General features: G+C 37.8%; 1 long non-coding RNA gene across 1 annotated transcript; it reads left to right on the top strand.

Moving 5' to 3' along the window:
• The first annotated feature begins 915 nt into the window (after window positions 1-915).
• Window positions 916-15,844, top strand: LOC307010159. Its single transcript, XR_013800157.1, has 3 exons — window positions 916-974; window positions 2,428-2,542; window positions 15,789-15,844. It is a non-coding gene; the product is annotated as an uncharacterized lncRNA (long non-coding RNA).
• Window positions 15,845-17,845: the final 2,001 nt, after the last annotated feature.

The raw sequence follows: 17,845 nt of genomic DNA, 5'->3' as shown, positions 1-17,845 counted from the left end.
GGCATTTGTCCTGGCTTTTGTTCACACAGCGCGCGTTCCGGGTCTGAACACGGCAATGTTACTAGGTCCCCAACCCGGCATCGATCCCGGCATTAAACCCGGGTCGTGTTTGCGTTCACACAGAAGGCGTTCCGGCAATTTGCCGGGTTCAAAGTGCTGTGTGAATGGGGCTTTAGTGTTTCCGGTGGCTGGAATTTTGTCAGTCAAAAAGAGTCGATCTCCGAATGCAACGTAACAGGGAAGAGAGTAAAGATGAAAAGCTCCATATAAATTCACGGATAATTTGTTTTGTCGTTAGTGAAACTCAATATTGACCTTGTATTTGAAAAAGGATCCTAATAATAATGAAATGATTCAGTGATACAGATCGACTAGCTCAGTGTGGAATCTGAATGAGATGAACATGCAGTGCCAGCTGAAGCCTGGGCTCTGATCCTCTGAGATGTTAAAGTCAGCGTGAACCGGAAGTTGCAAACGACTTTTCTCAAGTGTTGTGACGCATTTCCGAGTGAAACGGAATATTGAACAGAGGGCAGGGTTTTACTTTAGCGCTCCTCCTCTCCATCTCTCGCCCATAGCAGAGTATTGGTTTGAGGGGAGTGGTTAAGCGTTTAAACAACCCACGCCGTCAAGCCTATGTCATCAGAAAAAGAACCATTCCAGACCGGAAGTAACTTTTCAGACTTTGATTAAAGATAACCACAGCAAACAATTTTTTTCTGTGTATTAACTTGCACGGATTAATTGTTCACCACAAGACTAGTAATATCCGCTAACAAAGTAAATAGGGTCAATTTTGATTTCATGCCGACTTTAAAGTTAAAAAAACAAAACAAAACAAAAAAAGTATACAGGTGGCGGTAATACTCCTAAGGAGTGAACGGCCATGAAACGGAAAGAAGAAGAAGAAGAAGATACAGATCGACTATTTTTGACTGACAAAATGCTGGCGGCTGGAAAAAACAACAGCTACAGTGAGTTGTTCAGAACCTTTCTTTTTAGTAAACTTTGTGTACACAAACAATGTAGTAATGCTCAAGTTCATGTGTAGAGCCCCTGGTGATACTTCGAGCACAGTTTTATGTTGTCGGGCCTTCTTAGTGTTTAAAAATAGAGATTTTGATGCTATCATACAAGTGGCCCATGCACTCCCATTCAAAAGTAATTTTGACCTAAAACGAAAATACAGTCAATCTTAAAAGTGGCTTTTCCATTCTAATTATGCTTTTACACAAAAGTTTAACTCGGGTAGATAAACAAAAAGAGCCTAGGTTCAATTTTGGCAACAGTTACCCTTTAACACTCCTTAACAGTTAAAAAATAGATAGATAAACAACAAACAAATTGTAGATCTATCTATCTATCTATCTATCTATCTATCTATCTATCTATCTATCTATCTATCTATCTATCTATCTATCTATCTATCTATCTATCTATCTATCTAATAGGGTAGCACCGTTGCCTGAACGCAAGAAGGTCCTTGGTTTGATGAGTTTGCATGTTCTCTCTGTGTTGTTGTGGGTTTCCTTATCTGTTTCCCCCACAATCCAAAAGACATGCAAGATGGTGAATCGCAGACACTGAACACTAAACTGCATGTTGGTGTGAATGTGTGCGTCTTGTATGAGCCCTGCAATGAACTGGCCATCTCTGTTTCTTGTGCCAGTGGCCCGAGATGCTGCTCCTGCATTCCTTTAAAGCAGTGTTTCCCAAACCTGTCCCGAAGGACCCCCAACACTGCATGTTTTCTTTGTCTCCCTAATCAAACACACCTGATTCAACTCATCAGCTCATTAACCCATGTGATAATGAGCTGATGAGTTGAATCAGGCGTCTTTGATTAGGGAGACAAAGAAAATGTGCAGTGTTGGGGGTCCTTCGGGACAGGTTTGGGAAACACTGCTTTAAAGAATGAATCGGTTTAGATGATTAATTAATTAATTAATTAATTTATTTATGTTGTTGTTGTTGTTGATGAAGAGGCCAAAATAGTGATTTCAACACTCAACATTTTTAAACATGTAATTAGAGACAGAATTAAAATATAAGTCCTTCTTATATTTCACTTCCCCCCCCCCACACACACACACAGAATCATTCTAGGGGACAGAAACCCAAGTTACCCAATTGAAGAATAATATACCTATTGTAGGAAAATTGCACTCAGTGCTGTTTTGCTTTTCTTTGGTTTTATGTTTTATTATAATCCATGCTGATGATTAAAAGGCTTAGCCTAGTCATTCACTTTACACCTTTTAAGAAAACGTGTCTGTTTTGTTGCATTATTTATCTGTTGTTGCATTTTGGCAAAGTGTGGACATTCATTAATTTTTCACTCATTGGTTATAGCCTGTATTTCATTTATAGACACTTTTGCTTGGTAAGTTTAGAGGGACTTACGGCACATCTGTAATTGTTTTAAAGTCTGAAGCTCCGTCGGTCCAGCTGAGCATGACGGGACAGGTTCTCTCCTCATGGAGGAATGTGTATGCATGTGCAGTCCTGATAGAGACATATCCTCTACACTCTTGCTGTAAAGGTACACATTAACTAATATTACATTTATTATAACATGTTAGCTCCATTTATCTAATTTGATTGGAGAAACAGCACGTCTGATACACTGAGACTTTCACTTCTTGTATCGCTCCTCTCTGCAGCCTCTTGTTTACTGGTGATTCACATCCATGCTGCTTTTTATTAGGCCTATACGGCACTCTTTCTCTTGAGATAATAGTCTGATTAAATTACACTCAGTAAGTACTGATACTTCATGGTGTATGGAAATGCATATGTCAGTAGCTGGTTAATATCTATGTGACTATAGCTGTTTCTGATATTGTTAATGCATGTTACTACTGAGATTTGATATCAACATTTTCTTTGGGAAACTTTTCAGGTGATACAGACAGCGATGGCGTTAGCCATATTTAGCAGTAGGTACATGGAAAGTCACTCACAAATTAATAATAATCAATAATAACGTTTTATTCACTAGATGGCGCTATTACACCGCCATAAAAACTGCATTGAGCTGGTTTCTCTTCAATTACCTAAACAATTATCTATCACACAGACAATCTACTGTGTCCAAATCACCTATGCTATGCTGCATGTCTTTTGAATGTGGGGGAAAATTAAAGGAAAATTATTACACATCATTAGAATAGAGCAGTGTAGCCTAACCAATAAGCCTTTAATTGCAGTGCAATTAAAGCTTTTTTAGCTTTTTTTTTTAGCTTTTTTAGCTTTTTTAGCTGTTTGATTATGTTAGCATTAATGTTATCTATAATAGTGTGTTCCAAAACAATGACAAAATTCTCATTTGAAATATGTACTCATTTAAATTGAACAGTCTCTCTCTGCCACTAATATGGATATATGATTTTGATTTCATCATCACTTCCACACATCAGCTTCTCATCAGATTTTCTGTTCAATCAAATACTCTTGAATCTAAAGCATCCAACCCCCTACATTATTTAGCCTACTGTTTTCTATTTTGTGAATGGCAGTGCACTATAGCCTATAGGCAACAGTGAATGATTGAAGAAGTGTAGGCTAATGCTTTCAGTTTGGGTGAACGAAGCCAGGGTTTGAGGCAGTGCCACACGAATCTCAGCAGAGACTTTCAAACTCTTCTTGAAAGTGGATCATATATGCATGAGTTGGCACAAAGCACAACGTATAGCAGACTCATTCAAACATACACAGAATAAAGTATTTTAAAGCGCTATGGAGGAGATCAAACACAAGAGATGCACCGACATAAATTACAAGCTTTTCAAATGACACATAATCACCTTTACTAAAATGAGAATTGTTTTATATATAACAGTTTCAAATTAAATCTAAAGGTGGAATGGTATCTATTAGACTGTATTTTTAATACAACTAGGTTTCACAAACTGTCAAATGCAGCTTTGGGCTGTGACGTGAACGAAACGCTGTGCTTTTCAAGGCACTTCACTGGGAATTTAATTCAGAATTACTGACCTATAATTGTACCAGATTGTACCAAGGGATTTTCTTGAGGTTACCCAAGAGACCAATAAAACTGATAATAGGTCAGCCACTGAAGGAAAAGATAAATGCAAATAAAAAAGAGGGGGAGAGATAGATACAGGAGACAAGAAGTGTGAAACCATAACATCAGTGTTGTACAGAGGGATTCCAGTTCTCTCTCTCTCTCTCTCTCTCTCACACACACACACACACACACGCACACACACACACACACACACATATATCGCTATCTTTGTAGGGACTATAGGCATAATACTTTTTATACTGTACAAACTGTACATTCAATCTCCTAACCCAGGGGTTTTCAAAGTCTAAGACAGTGGGCCTCCCTTTTGACACAACTTACCCAATGGCGCGAACCCAGGCGCATAAAGGTTGGCTTGCTCATCCTAAAATTTCGGACCCACTGCTCCTCGTTTACACACAACGACCACACACAATAACTGAAGGCTGCAATGATGGCACTTTTTGTGTCTCCTCAACCACCACCAATGTGCAGCATCCACTTGGATGATGCGACGGCAGCCATATTGCACCAGAACGCCCACCACTCACCAGCTTACTGATGGAGAGGAGACGGTGATGAAGCCAATCGGTATATGGGGATGATTAGGAGGCCATGATGGACAGAGGCCACTGGGCATATTTTGGCCAGGATGCCGGGGTTACCCCTACACGTTTTAATGGGATTTTAATGACCACAGAGAGTCAGGATCTCGGTTTATCGTCTCATCCGAAGGACGGCGCTCTTTGGCAGTAGGCTATAGGCTATAGTCACTACACTGGGGTGTTAGAACCCACACAGACCACAGGGTGAGCGCCCCCTGCTGGCCTCACTAACACATCTACCAGCAGCAACCTGGATTTACCAGGAGTCTCCCATCCAGGTACTAACCAGGCTCAGCCCTGCTTAGCTTCAGTGGGCAACCGGTCTTGGGCTACAAGGTGATATGGCTGCTGGTTTTAAAGCAATGAAGGAGTGCATTAGAAGAAGTGACATTAGAAGACCCTATCCCCTATCCCTACCCCTAAACCTAACCCTACACATAACTTATCGCTAAAATCAGAGGAAAATGATAGGTGAATAAGAATGGTGTAGAAGCGCCTAACCCTTTGAAAGGCTAACTTGACATTAACTGTAAACTTGTCCCTCAAATCTGGTTGGTTGATTGGAACAAGGATGTTAATCCAGGAAAATGTTCTACTTGGTGAAATCACGATCACCGTAATGACCACATGTCCTTTTGCAAATAATTAGTTTTTTTGGGCTGTCAGTCAGAAATTATTTGCTAAATTATTAAAAATGAATAAATAAATGGTGAGAGCATTCACTACTTATGCAACAGGATAGCAAGAAAATACATGTCTGTTTCTTTGGATTATGCTTAGTAGGCCTACATATTTACTGTGGAGCATGAACTATTTTTCATGATAGAGGTTTAACCAGAATATGAACCTTAATCAGAAAATAATATGTATGTAAACATGGACAGAGAAATTTATTTAGGAGAAACCCGTTGTAAACTGTTCTTGAGTTTACAATCGAGCAATACTTCTTTGCTGTGCATCATGCCAAAGTTTCAGCACTGTAATTGTTCTCTAGTTGTGCAGTTATGTAAGTGTGTGGTTATGCAGTTTTGCAATACTAATTTAAAATGTCTTTATGTTACGGAACCGTTGCTCTGTAGATCTGTGCCGAAGTGACTGTTAAAATAGAATTACACACAGCGTGCTGATGAAGCAAGCGTGGCAATTGCTCAAAAGACTGTAGAAGCGTTTGGATCGTTGGTATAAAAGAGATAGTCGATGTCTGATTGGCTGCTGAGAAGGGGGCGGTTACTCATCTGGAGCAGAAAGAGATGTTCTCTTTGAACCCTGTTAGTTCAGGGGTCTCTTGTGAGCTTACACAACAGGCTTAATGTCCACTGGGTCCTACTGGACGTGACCACCGCATTTTCCAAATCAAAAGTTCCTATGTGTACTAGTGTGTGTGTGAGTCAACCTCAGTTCTGTGCATTCACTTCGCTTTCTCTATCATGTGTGTGTATGTGTATGTGTGTTTGCATATTTATGGACAAATCTGCTAGGCTACCATGAACTCCATAACCTGAGCTAGGGGAGAAGAGGTTAAAGGTTATTTCAACACAACTGTTTTTGCCCCTCCTAAATCATTTCCAACACATGCAACAACTAAAGATGATGACAAATATCCAGGCCCATTTGAGAATTTTTCTTATACAGAACATTTCTGGCTTCTGATGGCTTTGGAAACATCTCCCCCGTACACACTGTAACTGTATTATGTTATGGTATTATTCTGAAAATGGCAGTGCTTACACATTCTTTGGTGGTTGTGGTTATATAAAGTCAGTCTTGTGGTTGAAAATCCCTAAATTAATGGCAGTGCTTTTTAACAATGTCAGATTTGAAGATGAAGATTACACAGAATGAGTGTGCTTGAGTAACTTTCAGCCACTAAATCCAAGCATATATTATCAATGCTGCTCGCACTTGATTTTAGGTTTGTTAAAAGGAAAAACAGCTTCACTTTAAAAGCTGTGAATGAGTGAATCTCAAGTTACCATGAAGAATTCTCACACACACACACACACACACACACACACACACACACACACACACACACACACACACACACACACACACACACAAAGTGTAAGTTGCAGTTTATTGACCAGCTGCTATGGTTACAAAGCAGAAAGGCGGTGAAATTATTTCACTGCAGTCAGATAATGATTTATGACTTCATAAAAGGAGAACAGAGAGCTGATTAAAGAGTGTCATGGAAAACAACATGAAGAGACGCTGGTGCCACCAATGAACCCCAACTCTCTCTCTCTCTCTCTCTCTCTCGTTCTTTTCTTCTTTCTGTTCAAAATCTTATAAATATATAAAAAGCTTTTGAAAAGAAACTTTGTGAGTATAAAATCAACGGTCCTTTTAGATGTTGTTATAAAGGTCTGTAATAATGTTGGAGTTCACTAGTCAGCTCTTTTCATCTGAGAGGTGAAAACATCCTAGTTGTCAATGAAAGCAGTTCACAAAGCTTTAAATCCATTTTGATGCAGAGTGACACAAAAATGTACAAAAAGTCATCTTGAGATTGGGGATTGGGAAAATAGCGTGGTTTAAAGCAACACACGAGTGTTTCTTTCCTGAATTAATCAATTTGGTTGAAGAGATCTAATGATTCACTCATGAGTACAGTCTTGTTTAGTTCCAGAATGGGTCAGTGTTTTTGAATGAATCAGTTAAATTAATGATATTAAGAAGATAATTTGTTGCCATCTACTGGTCTAATTATGTTACCTAACAAAATGCGAGGAGGACTGCATGGAACTATTAAAAGTTACCCTAATCGTATATCTAAATCAAATTAAAAATTTTAATTTATTAAAAAATAACCTTTTTTATTTTATTTATATTTATTTTTCAGATTGAAATTGTCCCTGAATATTCCCAAAGGACAGTTGCATCAGATTTAACTCACAAAATTGCCCTCAGACTACTGAGTAATCCAAACACATTCTCCTTTATTTCATGCAAATGTGCTCACACACACTCCTCTCCCCCACAAAACAGCAACTGATAAGAAACTGTTGAGAGCAGTTGAGGGCACAAAAATATCAGTTTACATCCCACCTGTCTGACTTCAAAATCAAACCTCATCTGTCCATCGGCTCTGTCTTACCCCTCGCTTAGTCTTCCACAAGTAGATTATTGAACAAATAGAATAATAAAACACATTGAGCCTAATAAGGCCATTTTAGAGTACAGAACTTTTGGTCATACATGATTGATAAAGGACTATTAGGCACCATTATGCACTGAGAAATAAAGAGATACAAAAGGGAAAGATGGATAGAAAGACCGAAAGAGGAAGAGAGAAAAAGAGGGTATGAGGTTTTTCTCACCACACCTGTCCATATGGAGGATATCCGCTCTGGGTCCATTGTTCCTGAACCTTGATGTGGTAACAAGCCCCCAGGATATAAACACACACATATATACACACAGAAAGGATGAGGGCAAAGCATGGGGATCTTTACATGCATCCTGTACAGCTTCAGAGATCTGAGTGCTGTGCTGAGTATCATAGATCTTCATAAAATAACCTGACGCTTTTTATGGCTACATTTCTGTCACATCTCTTTCCTCTTTTTCCGGTTCTGTCAATTTTCCAGTGATGGAATAATAATCTCATTTACCATCTGAAGCTCTTTTAAAGATCTTTTTTCAGTTGAATGCATAGGCCTACATAGCGATTCAACACAGCAAGGCATTAATATATCATGCAGTTGTGCCACAACACAAGTTTGGTTTTGAGGGCTATGTATAAAGTGTTCAATATGATATTAGTAAAATGATTTAAATCACAAAAAGCATAAAACATTTATGATATAAAAAATAGGAAATGCATTGCAAAAACATAGACAAAAATAAAATAAATAATTGTTTTTTTTGCATTAGAACGTACAATTTTACAAATATTTGGCGAGAATGATAGCTTATAATTCCAGGCATCCAATAATGCATAAATCCATTTGAAAAATACTGTAAACTGTTTATCAAACACCATCACCCACTGGCAGTGCAAACAAAACACTGAAATAGTGCATCTTAAAATGATACTCTTATCTTAATAGCAGGTGATCGTTTCAGAGTGTGGCGGCCTGCGTTGACTGATGCATTGTGGGGATTCTTGTAAGCGACACAGTTCCCCTTCTGAGGTTTTGTTCCTCCGGTACATGTCGGACTGAATTTTGCATCCCCACCCTGTACTCTGCGACAAAACAGAGTTCTGTTTTCTTCTGTCTCTTATGGGTTTGCTATAGAGACCACACCAAACCATTCAGCTTTTATTGAAGACAAAAGACTCCTTGTGAGTTCTGAGTGAACAATGATGTTGGGGAACATGAAACCTTCAGAAGAGTAGTTTAACACCAAACAAAACCCCTTCACATATGATATAAAGTTGTCTAAATATGTTATCACACCTTTTTTCTGGCAATTTTTCCATGGAGTAACCTTAATATTTTATCTCAGCACATAAAAAGAACAGAAGGGGGAAAAAAAACTTTCATACATATAACATACATGATGTTATAAACAACCTAAAGAACATTTACTCAAGAACTGAATTTACTGGACAGCAGCCAATGCAAAAGTGACTAAATACAGCAGATAAACATTATCCCCTGCAGGACCCCCAATGTGCATTAGAAGTTGCTAATACATTCTTGAGATTTTAGAGCCGTCTTTAGACAGCTGTGTGGAACGGAAATCAGTTAGAAACAGAGAGCACTTCTGTAAGGACACAGGCACACATGTGCGACACTCGTTCTTCTGGCCATGAGGAAAATAAATAAACCAAGCCAACTTCTCCCTCGGACCACACAACAGGTGTATAAGATGTCTGTGTCTTTTAACGTGCCAGTGTTGTGAGGCCTGGGGTCTAATGGGAAAAGTAATCTCATTAAGCAAAGGCCGTCCAAACCCCTCCTGTCCAGCAGGAGGCAGTGTTGCCAGAGAAATTGTGCAGGTGCAAATGCAGGGAATAACAAGAAGACGCCACACTGTGATTTAAAAAGACATAAAAAAAAAAAAAAGCATAGCCTGAAGGCACCCAAAGTCAGAGTTTATGACTGGGCGTGACACACATACACACACACACACTCTCATGCAGATACACATTTGTACACACTGCCCATTCAATAAGTATAGCCTCTGGCTAAGTAATACGTGTTTATGACAGAGTGTCTGAGACTCAGATTAATGGCCAAGCTTCCATTACACACAATACACCTTAACAGAGTGGAGACGGGCAGACAGGTACGAACACACACAGACTTGAGTTCTAAGAGAGAGATCATGCATGGATTCACACTGGCTAAGAAACACTGATCCAATCCCGTATATCAAATATAAAGATAAAGACACAAACAGAGGAAACAATACAACCCTAATACAATGACCAATGCAACAGAAAACACATTTCTAAAACTTCAGGCAGGCTCTGTGTTCCCCACGCAGATGTGCTTGATGGGATTTTCCTGATGTTTTATATTCACATAAATTTCACTGAATGAGCCCATATAGACTCTGATTGGTCACCTGCAGGGTTCATGTGCAGGAAACAGGCAAAGGACACAGGTACTTCTTTTTTATGGGTGCTTTTAGTGTAAGTGCATACATGTGTGTGTGCGCTTGTGTGATCTGAGAAGAAGTGCATGTCCAGACTTGCTGGCTGACCCAGGTCAGAAATCTCAAGGAATGCATGAAACACAAAGCGTATATATGTCTTTTGATTCACTGGAAAGTTGTTTCAACCTTGCGGCATTATTAGAGCAGAAACGTGATTCAACAGAGCAATTCAGGACAAGCAAAGCTGATTTGGTGAAAGCAAATGGAGTGATATTGCAAAAAGTCTCCATTTTGTATCTGGACTATTTCTCCCCCAATGGTATTAAAACATATAAACAAACATAATTCAATAATAATAATAGTAATACTAATTAGATTAAAAATAAAATATAAAGCAATCCATCATTAGTGACAAGACTCGTTTGAACCATAAGGCCCTACAATTTTCAGTGTGGAGAGGGTCAGCTGCATCAATGCCGTGTGAAAAAAGCCACACTGGTAACCAAAAAGGGTAAAATGATCACTGAATCAGTCAAATATATTCATTTTAACCATGCAACAAAACTAATTTTATGGGCTAAATCTGGTAGAAATAGCTCGTTATGGTAACAATTGTAGGTTAATACCACTCTTTGCACTATGGTGAGTGATATTTATATTTAAAAAAAGGATAGGCTATAATTTAAAACCAGCATAAACATGAGTATTGAGTCTTTACTCTTTAGGTCACAACGTGTTTCATTAGATTATGTTTTTACAGAGGAATTGCTAAACAGGCACTTCAGCTTATATATGCTGTACACACACAAGCAGTTAGTGTTTTTATAGTTGTGAGAAGTGACTGGTTGTGTGTCATATTCATGGTCACGGTCCTCAGAGAAAATCACTATGAAAAACAAAACAAAGACAAAGTGACAAGCAACTGCTGAAAACAGCTGTTGACACACACACACACACACACACACACACACACACACACACACACACACACACACACACACACACACACACACGCACACGCGCACACACACACACACACACACACACACACACACACTCATACTCGGTTTTGCTATCTTTGTGGGGAATCTCCATACTAATTTTTATATTATTTAGTTTGTTCAAACTGTATATTCTATGTGTGTGTGTGTGTGTGTGTGTGTGTGTGTGTGTGGGTGCGTGCGTGCGTGTGTGCGTGTGGCCTGGTAAACCCTACATTATGGGGACAAAGATATCCCCACAAAGATGGCAATATTCTAAATCCTTGTCCTTGTGGGGACATTTTTGGTCCCCATGAGGAAAACAGCTTATAAATTATACTAAGTGATGTTTTTTTTTAATGTAATGCAAAAAAAATTCTGAAGGGTATAGGGTTAGGGTTAGTGTGAAGATGGGGATAGAATATACAGTTTGTACAGAATAAAAAATCATTATGTCTTTGGAAACTTCCCATAAAACATGAAACTCCTCATAAGACGTGTGTGTGTGTGTGTGTGTGTGTGTGTGTGTGTGTGTGTGTGTGTGTGTGTGTGTGTGTGTGTGTGTGTGTGTGTGTGTGTGTGTGTGTGTGTGTGTGTGTGTGTGTGTGTGTGTGTGTGAATGTACTGCATTAGATCCAACAATCTTCAGGACATTATATTAAAATACGGCAAAACATTTTCATACATATTAAAAAACATAAAACATTTACAAATAATTGCACACTTACTAATTCATGCAGATATTCACTTAGAATTTTCTGTATTAGCTGCCATGAGAAATGGTTTGATTTGAGTGAATAAAGCATCAATTTCTTTCACATCTGAAATTATTGGAAAACAAATATTTGAGTAAGTAGAATCAAAACGTTATAGTTACTTATAAATGAAGGTGTAGACTGTAGACCTTGCGACAACTTCATTGTGTGACATTAGCCCCAATTATGCTATACGCATAATGCCAAGTTCTGGGGCCTCATTTATAAAACTGTGCGTAGGAATCTTACTAAAAGTGTACGTACGCACAAAAGGCCAAAATGGCGTACGCAAAAAAAAAAAATCAGATTTATAAAACCCTGCGTACGCACACCTGAACGCAATTTTCACTTTATAAATCACAGCCTACCTGATAATTTGCGCATGCAAAAAAAAATCATTTACCGCCCTTTCTCCGCCCACATTCAACCATATATAGACAATGCAAATTACCTCATTAGCCATGTATATATTAAAGGAGCAAGGAAATTTGTGTTTTCAGCGATCAGATTTAATCATTTACACCTTATCACATTAATCACATAATGAGTGATAGGCCTACATCCATTTAAGAATGGAAGTGAAAGAAATTAAATTTACGTACTTTCAGCATAGTTCCTTTTATGTCCTTAAACTAAACATGCATGTATATCTTTAGGACCCATAATGGTGATTTAATGTTATTAAGTTGGCTTGAGAAAGCCAACTTACTGAAATCCTATGTAAACTTATTATTAATCTTCTTTTTCTTATTCTTCTGAGCCAAAAATTTTCAACTGTAACTCCTCCTAGAGCTTTAACTCTACAAACTCCAAACTCGGGTCAGACCTTCAGACTCTTCTGACTTGGTGTGCTATAAGCTGTAAATGTGCTATAAGCTATAAACTGATTTGACTTTCAGTTTTCTTAAAAATTAATATTAAAAATCATAAAAATCCTATAGACTTACATTGCAGAGTGTTCAAATTGAGCCAAGACTACGGTGGGCCATTAGTGTACAAGCCAAAAACTCACATCTAAACTCCCTGAAGCCCTAGACTCAATTAAACTACCATTCTAAATCTATCTATCTATCTATCTATCTATCTATCTATCTATCTATCTATCTATCTATCTATCTATCTATCTATCTATCTATCTATCTATCTATCTATCTATCTATCTATCTATCTATCTATCTATCTATCTACCTATCTATCTATCTATCTATCTATCTATCTATCTATCTATCTATCTATCTATCTATCTATCTATCTATCTATCTATCTATCTAACTTATCTTTCTTTCTTTCTTTCTCACTAATCTATCTATCTATCAATCAAACTTTAACCTACTTTAAACATCAAACTACTTTAAACTTCTTCAAACTCTCTGGTCCGGCTTTCTCAAGCCAACTTAAAGTTTGTCTCAACAAACTTTTTTTTCTAGTTTGTATTTTTTGTTGTAACCGGGACCTATGAGCAACTTGTAAATATTGTAAATATTGAAATATGTCAAACTTAATTTTGCCATTTTGCAAAGGGTTAATTCCCTTTATCCGCAGTCAGTTCCTCAACTCACCATCAGTGTCGCCAAACTGCTTTGTCTTCAAATTGTGCGTACGCATGGGTCAGAGTTTGCGTGGAGGTGCGCATATTTTCACGTCAAGTTTTTCTTTAAAAAATGTCCTTTTGCGAAGGGACTGGCGTACGCATGTTTTCAGCCCCGTTTTGTGCGTACGCAAGCTTTATAAATGAGGCCCCTGGTCTGTTTGATCTTTAGTCCATACAGAGGGACTTTTCACTGTTTGTAGCCTATCTCTCCACCAGTGTTATTATAGTATTAATTATATACTATCATAATCATAGTATTTACTAATATTTTGAATTTACTTTTTTTCATTTTAGGAATTTTGCTATGTGATTTTGTCATTTTTACAAGTTCTTTTTTTTTTTTTTTTTTTTTTTTTTTTTTTTTTACATCCGATTTAGCTTTAGTAGGCTATCTTTTTGTTTTAGTCAATTTAGTGCTTTAGTAAACTTACAATTATTTTTGAGTTAAAAAAATAATTTTTATTTTTTTACTTCAGTAAACTTTCCATGCATTAGTGGTGGGGATTTGTCTGACTTCAACAGTTTACTATGCCTGAAGCGTCCGTTTTTGAAAGTGAGTCATTGAATCTTTACTCAACCGATTCATTCAACAACAGTGATTTATTCTGAAAGGAAACACAACTAACACGTGTTCAGCGGTTAATGTTGGCGCAGCTTTCTTTTGGAGCTATTTTCATTGACAGAGGGAACATAAACTGGAAATAGTGTTTCTGTAATGTAAGTTAGTCAATATTAAAATGTCATGAACATTTGATGGACTATCAACCTGACAGCTGTCAGCCCATAAATTCACTTCCGTTGTAAAAACAAAACTTGTCGGCAAATTGTTACAGCTAGGCCTATGCATTTTGGTCGGATGGAGGCAATATGAGGTTAAGCCCGAGGTTAGTGCTGAAGTTTGCCTAGAAACCCATCAAATGTGGGCAATTGTACGTACAAAGAAAACTGTAAGATGTCAAAAGAAAGAAAAAAAATAATAATATTGTGCCCTTAAAATATTTTCCCGCGGCTAATAACGATCTACCGAACCTTGAGCACTGACTGAGAAACAATGCTTTAAAAATATTACTGGCCATGCTGTGGATGGGGAGGACTATGAAAATATGGAATGTGTAAAATCCAAACGGCAAAAGGTCAGTGTTCGTGTCACAGTCTTTCAGTGATGTCCCACCAACTGTCACCTGCTTTTCTGGATTTATCCAATAGACTAGTGTTGAATGAAGCATCATCACAGCTGCATTGCAGATGTGCCCTGGATACAAATAGATATTTTGAGGGCTCTAAAGAAGCTCTTGGTCATATTGAATGGATTTGAGATGAGAATGCATAGCTCTTTAAAAGACTCCAGGTGTTTTGTGCTTGGGTCAGTCTCAAAGAAAACGATCCAGTTGCTAATGTAAAAAAGCTTTATGCTGCCGTTTATGCAGTGGTAAGACTCACGTTGAGTGGGAATTGACATGAATGTTTATGCATATGGATTATGGTATGACACAATTATTGATTAGATTAGATTCTTAATTAGATTCATCAAGTATTGCGATACAGCCATGAGTCATGTCATACTCATACTTTATAATGCAAATCATGCACAACACGCATAATATGAATGCTGGTGAGGCATGATAGATCCCTCTGCTTTTAAATATAAAAAGACCCCTCAAGTAGACAAAAGCCACATTGACTTTTGCAGCAGTTTCACCAAAAACTCACCTGCACTGTAAAGGATGCACAATGTGAGCCTGCCAACCAACTAAACATTTCTACTTAAATTGCAAATAAATCTCCAAGCATGTTCTCAAGTTGCATAGTTCTCTGAAAAAACTGAAAGGGGGTAAGAAGAATGAAAGAATCAATGCATTCTTTGATAATATAACAAGTGCTGATTTGAAAACCTAAGCAGTGAAATTGTGAGACACGTCAATGTTATAGAGTCTTGATCGGCTCATTGCCAAAGACTGCATTAGTCTGACGGGATGATCCTTGCCCTGCCTCTTGGCAAAAGGAACAAATCAGAAAACGAAGTATTGCTAGGTCCAGATTTATGTTGCTCACTTCACTGCTGCTTGTAGTAGCTTGAGTTTAATGTTTATATATTGGGCTAATTGTAAATGCTCTCTGAATTAAGTATTTAAGTAAGAATTTTCCCACAGCTAGAGAACATACATTTGTGTCATTTAATTTTGAATCAAATAAAATTTTCTTTATTATTCTGTTTTATTTTTGTTTGGTGAACATATTTAATAAACTTCCTTATCTTGTTTTTTTTAATAGATGCATTCATAACCCCTGTTTATTTGCCGTCTCTCGCTCATTGTCATGCATACTGTTCTGATGGAGCATCACGCCCTTGAGTACCAGTCATCTTAAGGTAAAGTTCCTCTCATGATGCATTATAAATAAAAAACACGCTTGTTCTCTGTCTCATACACTCCCACCTTGCAAGCAAAGTGTTTACAAAAGCACAAATGAACAGTCTTTTGTTCTTTTTTTATTAGTCTCAGAATATGGACAATGAGTCACAAATTAACAGCTTTACTTTAAATTAAGATAACACATTTTTTTATATGCATTTTCAGTCATTAGCCTCATTTACATAATCCTTTTGAAAAACGGTGATGGTGTGTGCTATCACGTCTGTCAGTTGTTGACCGCCAGCTCAACTCCCTGCTGAGTTAATGGCCTTACCAACTTTCTTCGCACCCTCTGGGAACAATGAATAGTCTTGGTGACTGTTGTTGAGTGGGGTTAGTTTATGTCCTTGGCAGTGACCAAATATCTCCTCACCTCCGATATGTGCTGAAAATGTATTGTCCATGACCCCAAAACTTTGGCATGGGCATATATTGCATGCAATGTTTACATGATGCTCGTTTTCTTATTTTAGTTTGCTAAATGTTGATTGGATGGCAAAATGTGGCATTGTAAAACGTAACAGACACAAGTGAGGAGTGGCAACGTTTCATGTGGAACAGTCAGTGTGACACTATATTAATGTCACAGTGGCCAACCATTAGTGGTCACTTTAATGGGTCAGTTTCCTTTGAACTGATCTGTGTCCTCTAAGGATCTAGTCTCAGGTGACGCATTCTGCAGTCACTAGTAATAATGCACACTGCAGTGTGTGTTTATCTGTGTGTGTTGGATGGTTTATTTTAGGACTGGCTCCATTACCAAGGCTGGGAAAAGTCTGCGTCTCATTGAGGGAGACAGTAGTCTGCCACACCCATTAACACACACACACACACACACACACACACACACACACACACACACACACACACACACACACACACACACACACACACACACACACACACACACACAATCCCAGGCTACACCCCACAGCCTAGGGCCAGTTCCCAGACTCTGCCAGTGAGTTTCCATCTTGCAGAAGCTGGTTAATGACAGACCCTAATAAAGACTTGACTAACTGAAGACTCACAATAAATCAATAAACCACTACAATACTCTCATCTGAGATGCGCAATCACACGCCTCACACACACTTCCACGACTGCAGGGAAAAATATATTGTGTAAACTATGACATCACTGAAGTGGATTCCGTGTGTGTGTGTGTGTGTGTGTGTGCATATACCTGCATCCACACATTAGATTATACAGCATTTGATATGATTCTACTACCTTCGATGTGGTTTTATTGAACTTTACAACATTTAATGCACAGTTTTAAGTTATTTTTAAGTTTTGGAAAATCTGTTATGTACTTTTGTAGTTTTTATCATTATTATTATTTATAAATATTTCCATTTGCTTCAATTTAGTTTTCATTACAATTAATTTCATAAGTAATTTTTTAAATAATATTTACATTGGCTTTCATTTTTATTTCAGTTTTAGTCATTTTAGTACTTCAACTTATTTGGTTTCAGTTAGGCAACATTTCTATTTAAAAAAAAAGTGTAATTCGTTCTAATCACAATGCATGACACATACAGACACATAAATCAAACATACCCATATTTCCTCAGAAAAATATTCCATATAGTGGGCAATCAGCTTGACTGATGAATTTTTTTTTTATTGTTATTGCACATCTCTTTGAAGTCTTTCCCATGTAACATTTCTACAGTTTTTCCCAAAGGTGTTTAGGTAAAGGGAGTGGGAGGAACGCTTTGCATCTCAAGAACCAAGCCGTCAGAGTAAAACTAGTCACTGAAACGTGAAATTTATGGAAACTTATTCAATGCCACTGTCTTTGCTGCCATTATTAATTGGTGTGTGTGTGTGTGTGTGTGTGTGTGTGTGTGTGTGTGTGTGTGTGTGTGTAATAAACATATGTTTGTGTAATATCAGTTAATGTAACTT

This window comes from Phoxinus phoxinus, assembly GCF_949152265.1.
Source record: "Phoxinus phoxinus genome assembly, chromosome: 14".
NCBI lineage: Eukaryota > Metazoa > Chordata > Actinopteri > Cypriniformes > Leuciscidae > Phoxinus > Phoxinus phoxinus.
Note: the sequence above shows the minus strand (reverse complement) of the source record. Positions and strands in the feature narration are given on the sequence as shown.